General features: G+C 30.2%; 1 long non-coding RNA gene across 1 annotated transcript; it reads right to left on the bottom strand.

Annotated features, from left to right (window-relative positions):
• Positions 1-9,207: 9,207 nt before the first annotated feature.
• Positions 9,208-13,112, bottom strand: LOC147814093 (uncharacterized). The gene is made up of 3 exons (XR_015432664.1): positions 12,973-13,112; positions 11,917-12,061; positions 9,208-9,550 (listed from the first exon to the last, which is right to left on the bottom strand). It is a non-coding gene; the product is annotated as an uncharacterized LOC147814093 (long non-coding RNA).
• Between the last annotated feature and the right edge of the window lie 622 nt (positions 13,113-13,734).

The raw sequence follows: 13,734 nt of genomic DNA, 5'->3' as shown, positions 1-13,734 counted from the left end.
AAGGGTCTTGACAAATGGCTAGGCGAGTTTTTACTTTAGACAAACTATACATTAACTAGTTCATTAAACATTTTTTTAGAAAAAATTGCACGTTGAGACATAAAGGTTTGCCACCCCTGGACTAAACCATCCGACAGAGAGCAATGAAATTTGGCATACTAATAGTTCGTCGCACGAAGGTTACTGTTCACATTAAAACATTATATTACAAACCGTTCGAGCGAAAAACGGATTGGAACTTTCTTGCGTCATGTCCACTTAATTACATGTCGGATAATCGAATAACAAGCTTACACGAATGGAACCAAATCATTTTGTATGCAACTAATGTTAAACTTCCCCGTTTAAACTGACATTCTTTGTTTTTTGTCCCCGCCTAATTGCATGAAGAAGAGGTACTGAAATGAAAAAAATTTGTTTATTTTGGAGAAATGCTTCACTAACTAAAATGAAATTTTCGTTTTTCAGTTAAGATAAGGATACAATAGGTGGTCACTTCAAAAGGGTCCTGTTCATTAGTTGGTCTAAACAGGTGTTAGGGGTAAAATTGAAAGAAAAAAAAATCTAATCTTGCTGCTAGTTATACATTGAAGTGAGCGACGAGTGTTTTACCCAGGGCCGGATTTACGTATAAGCTAAATAAGCTGTAGCTTGGGGCCCCGAGATGGCAAGGGCCCCCAGATCCAACTTTTTCCCTCTTTTTTTAAAGTTTTATTCTGAGCTGGAGCCCTCTGAAGCCTAAAATACTTTTTTTTTTCTTTTTTACATTGGCGAACGCTTTTCTAAATCTAATAGAAGTGTTTACAAATATAAAATAATTGTTACTCTTCACTTTTTTAACCAAAAGAGCAATAAAAAGGCCTTTTGACTGATGAAAATATCCTGTAGCTTTCGTAGCTACCAGTGATGGGAGTAGTCCATGGATCCTAAATCCAAATAGCCGCCTCAATTTACACTGTGGGAAATATTTTCAGCTTCTTTAAATTGCTGTGGGCTCTTTTGTCCTCAGAAACACCCATTTGTCTGATTTCTGGGCAAAAAATGTCTATGGCTGTGGGAGAATCTTGTTTAGGGTCACTCTGTTTCGAGATTTCCGTTGTGTTTCATTGTCGTTAAAGAGCTTCTCGTTTAATTTTAACTTTTCTTTTTTGCAGAATACATTTTTTCCAATTTATTACAAAAGCTTTTTTTCCTTTTAATTATCCTAAATGTTTTAACTAGCTTAATTGTTTAATTTACTTAATTATTGTAATTGATTTTAATTTTTTATTTTCCAAATTAATCGTACATGAATCCGTGAACTCCTTTTTTTTATTTATTTAAATGGTGGGCCACTATTCAACTCCCTCTTTGACAGGCCTATCTGCCAAAATTCTTGATTTGGTTTATTTTGGATGAAATTGAGATAACAGATGTGATTTTACTTTAATTTTACTCTTACTGCTAATAGACAGAAGCAACATGTGATATTGCTTGGTAGAGCATTGAAATCAAGTGATCATCAGCTAAACAAATGTTTAAATATATATGTAAAAAATATTGTTCAAACCTCCTGTCTGATCAAATTTTCCATGTATCCCCAAAATATGAATTATGTTTAATTTGTAAAATATGATATTTCATACCCAAAATTCATTTATTTAGTTAGCTTATGATTTTATTGATCATACTTGTTTCTATTTTTAACTCCCTAATTTTTGTTGTTATTATGTGTTTAAAGTTAATAAGGCATCTAAATTTTTTAATTTATAAGGATTTCAAATTTTTAAAGCAAAATCGAAATAACTTCTTAAAATTGCAAATTGAAACTACTTATAAAATTTTGGCAGATTTGTTTTTATTTTAAATCTATGCATTTAATTTAATAAAATAAAAACAAATAAAAAATAATTTTAAAAAATATAAATGAATGACTAGATAAAATATGAAACTGTGTTGTCAATGAAAAGGAACATATCTTTTAAACAACGAATTTTGTCCCATCATTTGATCAAGAGAATATTTAATATTTGTTTCTAAGAAGCAGTCGGTCCCGTGTGGGTGTGTGGATGATGTAAGTAAAAGAGGCATACAAAAAAAGCCAATTTAACTTCAGTTAATGCCTCAATATTATATATTTAAACTCCTCTCAAAAATGTAGTAAAAAAGTTATACAAATTAATTGTCGCAAACAAATTAATATTAAGTAAGAACGAATCAAAAATGATATCGAAATATGCTGAATCACTAATGAGACAGGCGGGATGAAAGACATCAAAACCAATTTGATTAAATAGTAAAATTAGAAAGTGTTTCAAAAATCCGGACATGTATCAGGCTTCAATTTTTTTTTCTGTCACAAAATTTATCACGGACAATTCATTAGATTTCATTACGGGTTATGTTTTTTCTTTAATTAAATATTATTAAACATTAACTAGTATTTGTCTTTCAAAGCTTTTCATTCTGTGATAACGAATGTCAAGCATTTAAAGTATCCAGTTCAAGAATGTCAAGTATCCAAATGACTTCATTTATGAAATTTTAAAAAAAATAGTCATAAATAAATATCCGCAAGGCAGGTGTGTATATTTGGGGCTGATGATTATGAAATCTAACACAAAACTGTGAGATCGCGGGTTCTATTCCAGCTGATGACAGTTTTTAACTATTATTTCTTAATACTGAAAAATGTATTTCTTATTTTTCTTAAAGTATGCATGTTAAAAACTAATAATTTAACAAGTATTTAAAAAACTAGAAAGCTGCACCCCCTGTTCATTTTGCACACTAACCCTCATGGTTGCTTCTGATTAATCATTGCAGATTAAGAGGAAAAACGATTTATTTCCATCTTTTTATTCTACAAAAATTACGATTGAATTTCTATTTACATTTTGAAGATGACTAAAATTTGGCAAATCAATAAAATTGGTACCTCCTGCAGAGTTATTACCCAGTGAAGATGAACTCAAGGGCACTGAGTTCGAATCCCAGTGTCGACTGGTCAGTTCCATCAAAACGTCCCCCTCCAAGACAAAAATTTATTCCAATACTTGATCCTGGAGTTCCCTTGTGTTCTGAATTGAGTTTAAAATTAGAAGTCTAATAAGTTGAACATTAGTAGTCGTAAACTCGAAATTAGGTTGGCTGTTCAATGACTATTATAAAATAAACTAATAATTTGGCCGGGATAGCCTGGTTGGTAGGGCGTTGAACTTGTGTTCTTGAGAATGGGATTTCGAATCCAGCCGGCCGAAGAATACCCATGTATAAAATGGTGACTGGTGCATGTTAAATCTGCCGTGGTCACAAAGTCCTCTAACTTCTCACAAATCAATACCTATGGGTACTGATCCAGTTCTCTTGTCTTCTGGATTGAGTTCAAAATTATAAGGTGATTATTCAATATTATACGGAGTTAAACATTTCTAGTCGTAAACTCAAAATTAAGTCGGTTGTTCAACGGCGGTTAAAAAAAAAAAAAAAAAAAAAAAAAACTAATAATCAAAATGTATTTTCATATGTTCTTTCTATTCCTTGCTTATTTTTGACACACCTTCATAATTTCATGATTCAAAGCGAAATGTAACGTCAAGAAAAAAAAAACAATTTAGAAAAAAAATTCGCAAAAAAACAAAACAAAAAATATCATTTAAAATTCTAAATAACATGTATTCAGAATTTCAAGAAAAAAAAACTCTGCTAAACATATAATGGTTCTTCTAGCATGCCAAATCTTTACTCTGTACTTACGATGCTCTTAAAAAGAGTTTCTGTTTTCTTCCTGGTTCAAAAAGTATGTGCAATAATAGAAAGGCTCTACATTATAGTCCCATCACAATCAATATATTTAAAAATCAAGCAATATTATCAAATTTTTAATAATATAAAGTTAATATTCAGCAATAAAAAATACGACAGTTTACTTTAGGTGTATAGAAATAGAATTGAACTTAAAAGGGTCCCATCATTTTCAGTAGCTTAGGGCCCCGCCAAGCTTAAATCCGGCCCTGGTTTTACCCCTCTTTGAATTATAGTTTGTTTACGGTAAGAACTCCCCCCGCCACTAAATCTGAGGCCGTCTGCTGCTAAGGAAACAAGAATAGCGAATTTCAGGGAGGGTAGCTTCTCTTTACTTTAGGGCAGTGTTTCCCAAACTTATGACTTTTGTGTACCCTTTCTAAATTTTTCGTAATGCTGTGTACCACTAATAAAAAAATGAGTGTATTTTTTACTATAAAAAAAATTGCACAAAAGTTAAAAATCACAACTGGCTGTTGACACCACTAATTATTAACTGCAAACTCCGCAAAAAATAGCAAATAGAAAAATACGTAATCGTAAATTTTCATGGCTAGCTTTGTTTTTAAATAAGTTTGTTTGAAATTTTCGTTTATTGCAAGATATTTCGCATAAGGACGCGTACCCTCGCTAAATTGTTCCCGTACCCCTGGGGGTACGCGTACCACACTTTGGGAAACACTGCTTTAGGGCAATATGAAGAAAAATGATTCCCTTTCTCTCCCCCACCCGAGACAAAATATATCCTAAATAGTGACCCACACCCCTATTTGAAATAGTTATACCTTGTAACCATAGTCACCCCCACAGGTCCAGACGAATAGGGGAGTTCTTACTTTAGACAAATTGTACTTACTTACACATCATTTAGAATTTTAAAAAGATACAGAGTGATTTGTTTTGTAGTCAAGATTTGTGGTCCCCTCCTGGTGCGCTATTAGCTTTCATAAGAAAAAATTTCAAAAACGTAACAAATCAGTATACAGTGTGTCTTTCTCTTAAGTAAGAATAATTATTGCTTAATCCAGAGAATAACTCTGAGAATGATTGCAAGTTCAGCGAGAAAAGGATGGATTTGAATTAATAGAGGGGGGGGGGGCAATGAATCTGGGAAACGATATATTAAAAAAAATTCCAAACTAAAACAGCTCATTAATTTGGAAATTCTCAAGACGAGGTTAGAAAAAAAAAATTTAAAATAAATAATCTGACTATATGTTTGAGAGGAATACGCAATTATTCATGAAAGTCTTAATAGAAACTGAAACGGAAAATCTAATTTTGATAAATTGACGAATTAAACGGGTATAAAAATAGTCTTCAATTATATATTTTTTCGGAAGGGATCAAATAATATTTTAGTACCTATATATTATACTATTCACTAATATTGATTTATTTTTATATAACTTTAAATGACATTTATATTTTATGATACTAACACAGATACTATTAATCAAATTGTTTATTGATCATAAAACTAAGTTTATTTAATCAAAACACTATAATTTGCATTAAATACCATTAAAAATAAAATTTCGCAGAAATTTAGGATAGAATATTGCACTATCCTTTTAATCGAATAACCCGCTCAATTGCATAGATTTGGCTGGAACTGATGATATTCCTTTAAGCGGGGTTGACTGGTTAAGCCTTAGCCGTTGTTTCCTCAAAAATCTTAAAGATAACATCATTGATACTTTATAGCTCTATTTAATAACAATAAAAAAGAGTTATTGCTTGTACTTTATTTAGTTTTTTTTTTCTCGCTACGTCATAATTTCAATCAACAACAGTTCCGCAATTGACTGATTGTTGACACGTTCTCAGCAGATCACCGAAGTCGAGCATAACTGGCTGCTGTCAGCGTGCGGGTGAAAAACTACTTGGATCAATCTGTGAAGGGACCGAGGGTGTGAGGTATTGGTTCTCGTTAAAATGTTATACGTAAGTACTTGACTTCACGCGCATGTCGTCGGTCTATCGAAGCGAAGGGAGCCTCACCTCGGCAGAGTTCAAAATTGTGATGGCATGTCTTCAGATGATTGTCAGGAATGTTTACCAGACCGTTACCAATAGCCCATTGTGCAGCTTTAGTGCGACGTAAACAACAACAATGAAAAAAAAAATTTACGTGGTAGCACTATGTCACCAAATTATCTCTGAAGTTATCTGAAATCACGTATTTAATTTGTCACGTCTGTCAAAATGTGTTTCGGTATAAGTAAATAATTTAAAAACAGCGGTAATTAAAATTAAAAAAAAATTCTTTTGCAATGAAAGGCAAAATTAATGGGAAAGTGGTACTAATTTGCTTAGGAAAAACGTAGAAAATTACTTCAGTTTTATTAACAGCTGTCCCTCTTTTCTTTTTCTCTGGCCTTTTAATTCCTAGTAAGAATATATATATTTTTTTTGGTATTCTCTCTTTAAAAATAAAAAGTCAAACAGCTGATAAAAAATATTTGTTAGATTACGGAATTATATATTTTACTGAAATATAAAATTCAAAATAATTAGTTTGGAAAAATCTTTTTTTGATTCATATTCAAAAATGTATTAATGATTTTGTAAATTAAAGAAGTTTCAAATATAAATAACTGTTTCGCTAAGATTTAAATAACTGCATATTAGTTAAATTGTTTGGAAGTGAACCGCGTTTGAAATATTTGACTTTTTATTCAGGAAAAGACATGGTGTTTCACGTTATATTTCATCTCACCAAATATTATTAAACTTCTAAATTTATTTCTCACCTATCCTGACATGAATAAATACAAAGAAATAATGAAAAAAAATATATTTAATGAAAATTCTGAGTCAAAGTGTTAATGCTGACGCTCAGTTCATTTAAGTAATGTAATAGATGCATATTGAAATACTAAAAAGTAAGCCATTATGTTACAAAAAGCAACATTTATGGAGTTCAGGTACTTATTCGTATAGATTAATCGTAAACAAGCGCCATACTATTATTGTCGCCAATGATGCTTAATTAATATGGGTAATTCCTATTATATAAATAAAAAAAATTACTTATTTACAAAAATTCCAAGTTAATGGTTAATTTCGATATTATGCCTAGTAATGTTGAATACAGTTAATCTCAATTTTAATGGGCTGAACAACAAAAAACAGGTTTTGTTATGTTTTTGCTTATTAATTTTGTCAGTATATACCGTTCAGTTTTGTCCACGATTTCATTGGGTTGTTCAGTACCGAGTTATTGTTTTTTTGATTTTATTAATCCTGTTCGAAGAGTGGATATTTAGCTAGTTGAAAATAAAAAAAAGTTGAATTACAGTTCGTTAAAAATAAGTTAACTAACGCTTTTCGTTTCCCGAAACTCTTGTTTTTTTCTCAGGTCAAGAGCTAGCCCTTGTACAATACTTATCAATATTTTAGTCAAATAACTTCTAAACGTACTATTGGACGTATTTTCAAAATTTTAATTAAATATAGTAGCATTAAATTCTAACTTGAGATTCATTTAAACTGAAATAGTTGCAGTGTTATAGTAGTAGCACCTTGGATACATATGTACTATAAAATAGTATCTTTCTCTTGATATACATCTTCAAGAAAGAATAAATAAATGAGATAAATTTTCTTTTGAATATATTTATTTTTAGTGGTTAGAGTACAGCATATGTAAAAAGTATAAAAAAGGAAGAAAAAAAAATTATTCAAGTTGGATCTGAGAATTTGAAGCACGTATATTTGTTTTTGTTCTTACACAATAAACAGAGTATGGTAGCTAGCTTGACTCTATGAAGGTGCTTGCAGATGCAATCATATAAGGTCTATGACCACTATCAGTGGCATCATCCTGAGAAAAAGAGCAGCTAAGTCTTTCTTTATAACTATTGCATAGCTGCCAACCTTATGAATCAAAAATGAGGAACACTATATGCGACAAAATTATACGCACTAATTACGAGAGTAAGATAAAAATTTAATTATTAAATCATAACATTAATAGACATACATTTAAATATGTAAATTAGTAAAACAAAACTATAAACACTATCTTTTGTGGGAAACTTATAATATTAATGTTTTATAATTAGGAATACCGGTATAATATATTAAAAACAAACATTACCTATTAATATATAATTATTTATCTCCAAATTATAAAACACTGGTAAATAATAATCTACATCATAAACAAATATTTCTGATGCAAGTGTTTAAATACTACAAAAATTTCCAAAAATAATAATTTAGTGAAATAATCAGCAACAGACAGCTATTGGAATAATATTTTCCAATAAAAAGCTACTAAAAATTACTTTAGCACAATAATCACAGGATGCATGCTTGTGGCGATCAGAAAAAAGGATTGGTTTAAAATCAAAAATTTTATGAAAATTCAGAATTTTTATAAAAATATCAGATTGGATTTAAAAATTAGGAACAAATCCGAAAAATTCTGAACAGTTGGCAGCTATGCTATTGTCTGCTTAGTCAGCTGTAAAATAAAAGCATTTTTCTAGATAAAAAAATAGAAATCATGTTACTTTAAAATTCTACAGTGGATCAGAATCCAATCAAAGACTTCAGTTATATTAATAACTGACAACCGTGCCGGAAAATAAAGAGCTTAATTATTTTTATGAATTTAAAAAATATACAATTATATTTAATACATATAGCAAAATCAATGACTGAAATGTTATCTTGTTACGGTACAGAGATATTCTTCAAACTAAACGAGACTCTGCATAAACCATTGTAGAAAATCAAGTCCTGGTAAATATATCTCACAGAAAAGCTTTAAGCAGACAATGCTGTGAGACCATTCCCCGGGACAAACATGAATCATCAGCAGAATCCAGGCAAAAGCTAGAAGAGAACAAGTTGCTTCAAATTAATATTGTAATCAAGATACCTTGTTAAGATTTCAACCAATGGTTAAGTATATAGATAAAAGCACAACTCTTCAAATTGTGAATCTAATAAAGGATTGCATACATTAGTTTGAATCAATTTGAATTACAGAATGAAAGAACTTTTAGCTCAGAAGTATAAGTTTTAAGTTATAAGCACAGATTAACAGAATTTTTTTTTTTTATTATTAAATCTGGCATATCCATCTTTTTCCACGCATATGGCATACTTGCGACACTTTCAGAGTGGTCTCACAACTCTTTTGGGAGGAAGCATCACTCAAACTCATACTCGGGGATTTGACACATCTGTCACTTTAAAATCAAGACATAAAAAAGGAGTGTAAATTATTGCAACATTAGCTTTGTTGCTCGATTTTTTCTTTTTGCAGATCCCCAATTTAGTCAGGTTACTTACATCTGAAAGAGAGGGAAAGTGTCTGATTAATATTATTTAATATTTCTATTGCAACATCAATCAGGGTTTACATATAAAGACTAATGGCTTTAAGAACAAGACAATCACAGGACATTACATCACAGCATTTAATAGTTAGTCACAGCACAGATTTTATTATATTTTCTTTACACAACATAAATGACCCCACAGCCAATTGTTCAGTTGGTGTGTGCACTGTTGAGTCACCGTTTACCCTAGAGACAGCCACGTAGGCTTCTTAAAGGCACGAGTCCATGATGGATCATGGAATGTGCATGTTGTGTTATCCCCACGCTGACTTTTAATGATGAGCCAGTACATGTTGATGTGTTTGTCCATTGTTCAGGTTTGATTGCACTGTTCCCAGTTTTTTAGTATCTAATCATCTAAATTCTGTCGACATCACCAGTTCCTTAATGAATATTATTTTCTAAACCTTTTACAAGAATAAAAAAATAAAATCATAAATTAATTTTCTAAACTTATTAGTATCTAGATCAAACATTAAATTAGTTTTTATTTAGAATGCAATAAATGCCACTGATAAAAACAAAAGTAATAAATATTTTTGAAATAATCAAAGTAAAAGAATATATATTATTAATAAAAGAGGAATATACTAACTGGTAGGGCACTGTCTTTTCCTTAACCACGGTGTGATTAAAGACAAATACTGATAAACATTAAAAGATCATTTAATTCATTCTGACTTTAATTATTTTATTAATACTGTAATAATTTATAAACAGTGCTGTACTAACAGTAAACAATCTGTACTATAACAATACAGTTGGGGAAAAAAAAACTCAAAATGATTAAGGTATAATGCCACTGTTAAAAATATACAATTCTTCCGAATAATCAAAACATTATAGTAATAAAAGAGAAAGATACTAACTGAGACACTCATATTAGCTTCTGTTAAGTCTAGATCTCATTTAAGCTAACAAAGAATAGAATTAGATCAATCTCTGTGCAATCAAAATTTTTTATAATCTTTTTTAGTGTTGAACATATACCCATTGCTATTTAGAAATAGCAATTGGCATTATTCATTAGCGTTATTAGCATTATTCATTTAGTATATTTTACCAAAGGCATTTAAAGTGGAAGAGTATTTATAATTCAGGCACAATGCTCTAAACAATCTTCCCTCTGTCCTTTAAGGGTAGAACCAGAATCATTGAGAGAGAGAACTAGTCATAAAATATTCTATTGCATCTAAAAAATATTCTGCATTGTGTAAAGTAGCACACATAAGAATATTAGAAAAAAACACTCTCTACTGAATATTTTTCTTTACAGCATCATAGTACTAAATCTGTTCAAGTACTGTCAGGGATCTGTCCAGACATTCTGTAAAAGGTCCGTATTTGTAAAATTGGAAAAAAATTACTTGTAATTTGTGAATATAAAATAAACGTTAAGTCACATTCTTTCAACCAGGGTCCTGCTTTTGTGAATTTGTGCAAATAGGGTCTGTTATTGCAAAAAAAAAAAAAAAAAAAAAAAAAAAAAATTTCAAGGAGTTTTTAAATTGTAATGACTTACAAGATTATGTCCAACACTGTAAAATTATAATTAAAAAAATTAAAATTTAAAAAATAAACAGCAATTGCTGCTACTAAATTAGAGATGCAACATACAAATATTTGGTATTTTGCCTTTACTGCTGAACGCAGAATATTCATTTCAGACGAATAAAGGAAGAAGTGTCTGCCAAAGACAAAATTTATTTAGATTACATCTGTCGTTCTCTCCCCCCCCCCCCCCCGGGAAGGGCTTATTCGATTAACAAAACAATAATGAAGATAAACGAATTTGTGAAGGGTCTGAGTAAAGGATAAATTATTTTGTGAAATGTCCGTTTTTATGAAAAGATATTTTGTGAATAGTTCGTTAACGGACCCAAATCTCTTCTGAACAGATATCTGACTGTGACTACTCTTTCTTATTTGTATGGGATGAATTCTGGTTATCTGGCTAAATGTCAAGACAAGATTACAATATTTTTATATTATTAGTATATAAAGTTTTGTATAAATACACTTCTTCTTTTTAGCAACTTTGCTATGCATTCTTCAAAGATGTTTGCCAGTTGAATATGGCCCTGGCAGTTTAAATGTATGTGATCTTAACCAATACATTCATCCACAGATAAAGCTGATTCACAGAACATTAGCCCAAGTAAAATTCACAAAGTTTTAATTACTTCATTGAATCGCTTTATAGTGACGTTTTCAAGATTAACAAAGTGTTGATGCATACGCTGATCTTTCAGCAAGAGAAATTTCTAAACTCTTCGTTCGAGAAAAACAACTCAGAAATATTTCTGTATTGTGATCTGCCGTGCCAACTACAATCGCCAAGGTGCTAAACAGATTTTAAACTTGCAAATTTAATAACAAAAAAAAAAAAACACATGTAGATAGTTGTCCGGGGGTGGTTACGAGTTATACCTTCTGAGTTCCCTTCTCTTTTCATTAGTTCCTGGCGGCTGGCTACCCAGAATTATTCTTCCACAGATAACCAAACAAAATCTCCCCAATAACCCCACAAATTTTATTAACCACACAAGCCAGTTTTTTAAAGTTGGGCATTGTACCCAATTGCACATCATTAGTTCCTTTATTTTAAAGAAAAGCAAAATAAATTATTATTTTATAGCACAACCATAAGTAATATTAATAAAAAAATAAATAAGTATCTAAATTAAAACAGTTACACAAGATACTAACAATGCCAACAAATGGTTTAGATACATAATCATTAAATATGTAAATAAATTACATTTCAACTTACCAACATGAATTAAGACAAAAACACAATCGTCCCTTCACAACTGCACACTTAATTTGTCCACACCGATTCCAGGGTGTGCAAACATCGATATCCCATTTTCATTCAGCATTTAAGTAATTAGCCAAATACTTCTCCAAGGAATCACCTAGTAAAATAGTATTTTATGAAGAGAAAGAAGAAATATGAAAAGTTTGCTTTACATTGTCCACGTAAACTGTCAAAAATCTTAGGGTAATGAAAAAAATACAACTATAGATATTGTTTGAGAAGTTAAATAATTGAAAAAATTCAATTTCATATTAATATCCAATAAAGATAACTTAAATTTAAGATAACTTGCTAATCTGAATTATCTTCGAATTTATTATAGTATTTGTATTATGTATTTTAAATAAAACAAATTATTGAGTACAAATTGTTTTGCACATAATTGTGATACACCTATAGAATAAAAAAATTTTTTGAAAGTAGGGCATGCTCATAATTTATTCAATAGTTAAGACAACCTAAAAGAATAATAATGAATGCAGTAACTGTGAATGAAAATGATAAATATTATCTAAATTTGTTCCATTTCTCTCAGAATTTTTTTTTAGATTAGTTTACAATAAAATTGAAACAAATTATTTTAGACATGATCAAAACCCTCTTCACTATTTTTAAGAAAATTCAATAATAATCTTTCTATATATAATAAATTTTAATTAGCAATATATTTCATAGAAAAAAAAGATACCTCTGTATTATGTCACTAAAATAAACATAAATCAAGTAATTCAACTAAATGAAATTTCATTACTAAACTGCTTCACACAATTTCGGCAGATCAAACAAAGGATTTCTAAGGAAGCAGAGAAAAACTTTGATAAATGAATTTTTATAACGATTTTCTTAAAATACATACATTTTACAAACTATTTACTTTAAAATCTAACGCGTGGTATTCACAGATATTTAATAAAATTCATTAATCTTTTTAAAAATTTCATGTAATTTTTTTATATACTGCTATGAAACGTACACTAATATTATAAATCTTTAATTAATAAGAATTACCTGTAATTAAAACTTTCATGATGATAAAATATGAAATCCCGCGCAGCCAAATACAGAAAATGGCTTCCTCTAACAATAGCTTTTGTTTAAACAACGCCAATTGCTTTGGCGAAAAAGTTTGGTCACACAATCAATATAGGGTTATAAGAAGATTGATGGATAAAAGCTAGCGTCAAGCTCACTCCGCCCAGTTACCAATTCCTAAATTGACCAAATATCTAACCAATGACGAGTAACCATGGAACTTCAAATTAATGCTTCGTAAATATATGCTTATAGCTTTTAAAAGTCAAAAAAATAATATTTAAAACTAAAGCACCTATGGAGCATTCTTACTGCATGCAAAATTATCGCATATCTCCATGCTATGGGTGGTGTTTTGAGTATAAATGTAATCAGCAATCTCCAGCTTTTGACCTGCTCTTCTTCCAGTAAGATTTGGTTTGATTTGTTCATTTATAATGATTCATTTATAATGAGTTTATATTTGTTCATTTATAATGAGTTCATTTTGATTTGTTTTACTTCGCACTAGGGCTGCACAATGGGCTATTGGCGACGGTCTGGGAAGCATCCCTGGGAATGATCCGAAGACATGCCATCAGAATTTTGATCCTCAGCAGAGGGGATTTCTAGTATACGTATATTTGTCACATGATTTACTATTTGCGTTTAAAAGAAGAATCGTTATAAGAACCATAGTTTGAAAATCTGTCATTTCAAGACGTAAGAATTGTTATTTGAAAAAAACATTTATTTAAG

This window comes from Parasteatoda tepidariorum, chromosome 3 (assembly GCF_982258835.1).
Source record: "Parasteatoda tepidariorum strain Cologne lab strain chromosome 3, Ptep-v5.0, whole genome shotgun sequence".
Taxonomy (NCBI): Eukaryota; Metazoa; Arthropoda; class Arachnida; order Araneae; family Theridiidae; genus Parasteatoda; species Parasteatoda tepidariorum.
Note: the sequence above shows the minus strand (reverse complement) of the source record. Positions and strands in the feature narration are given on the sequence as shown.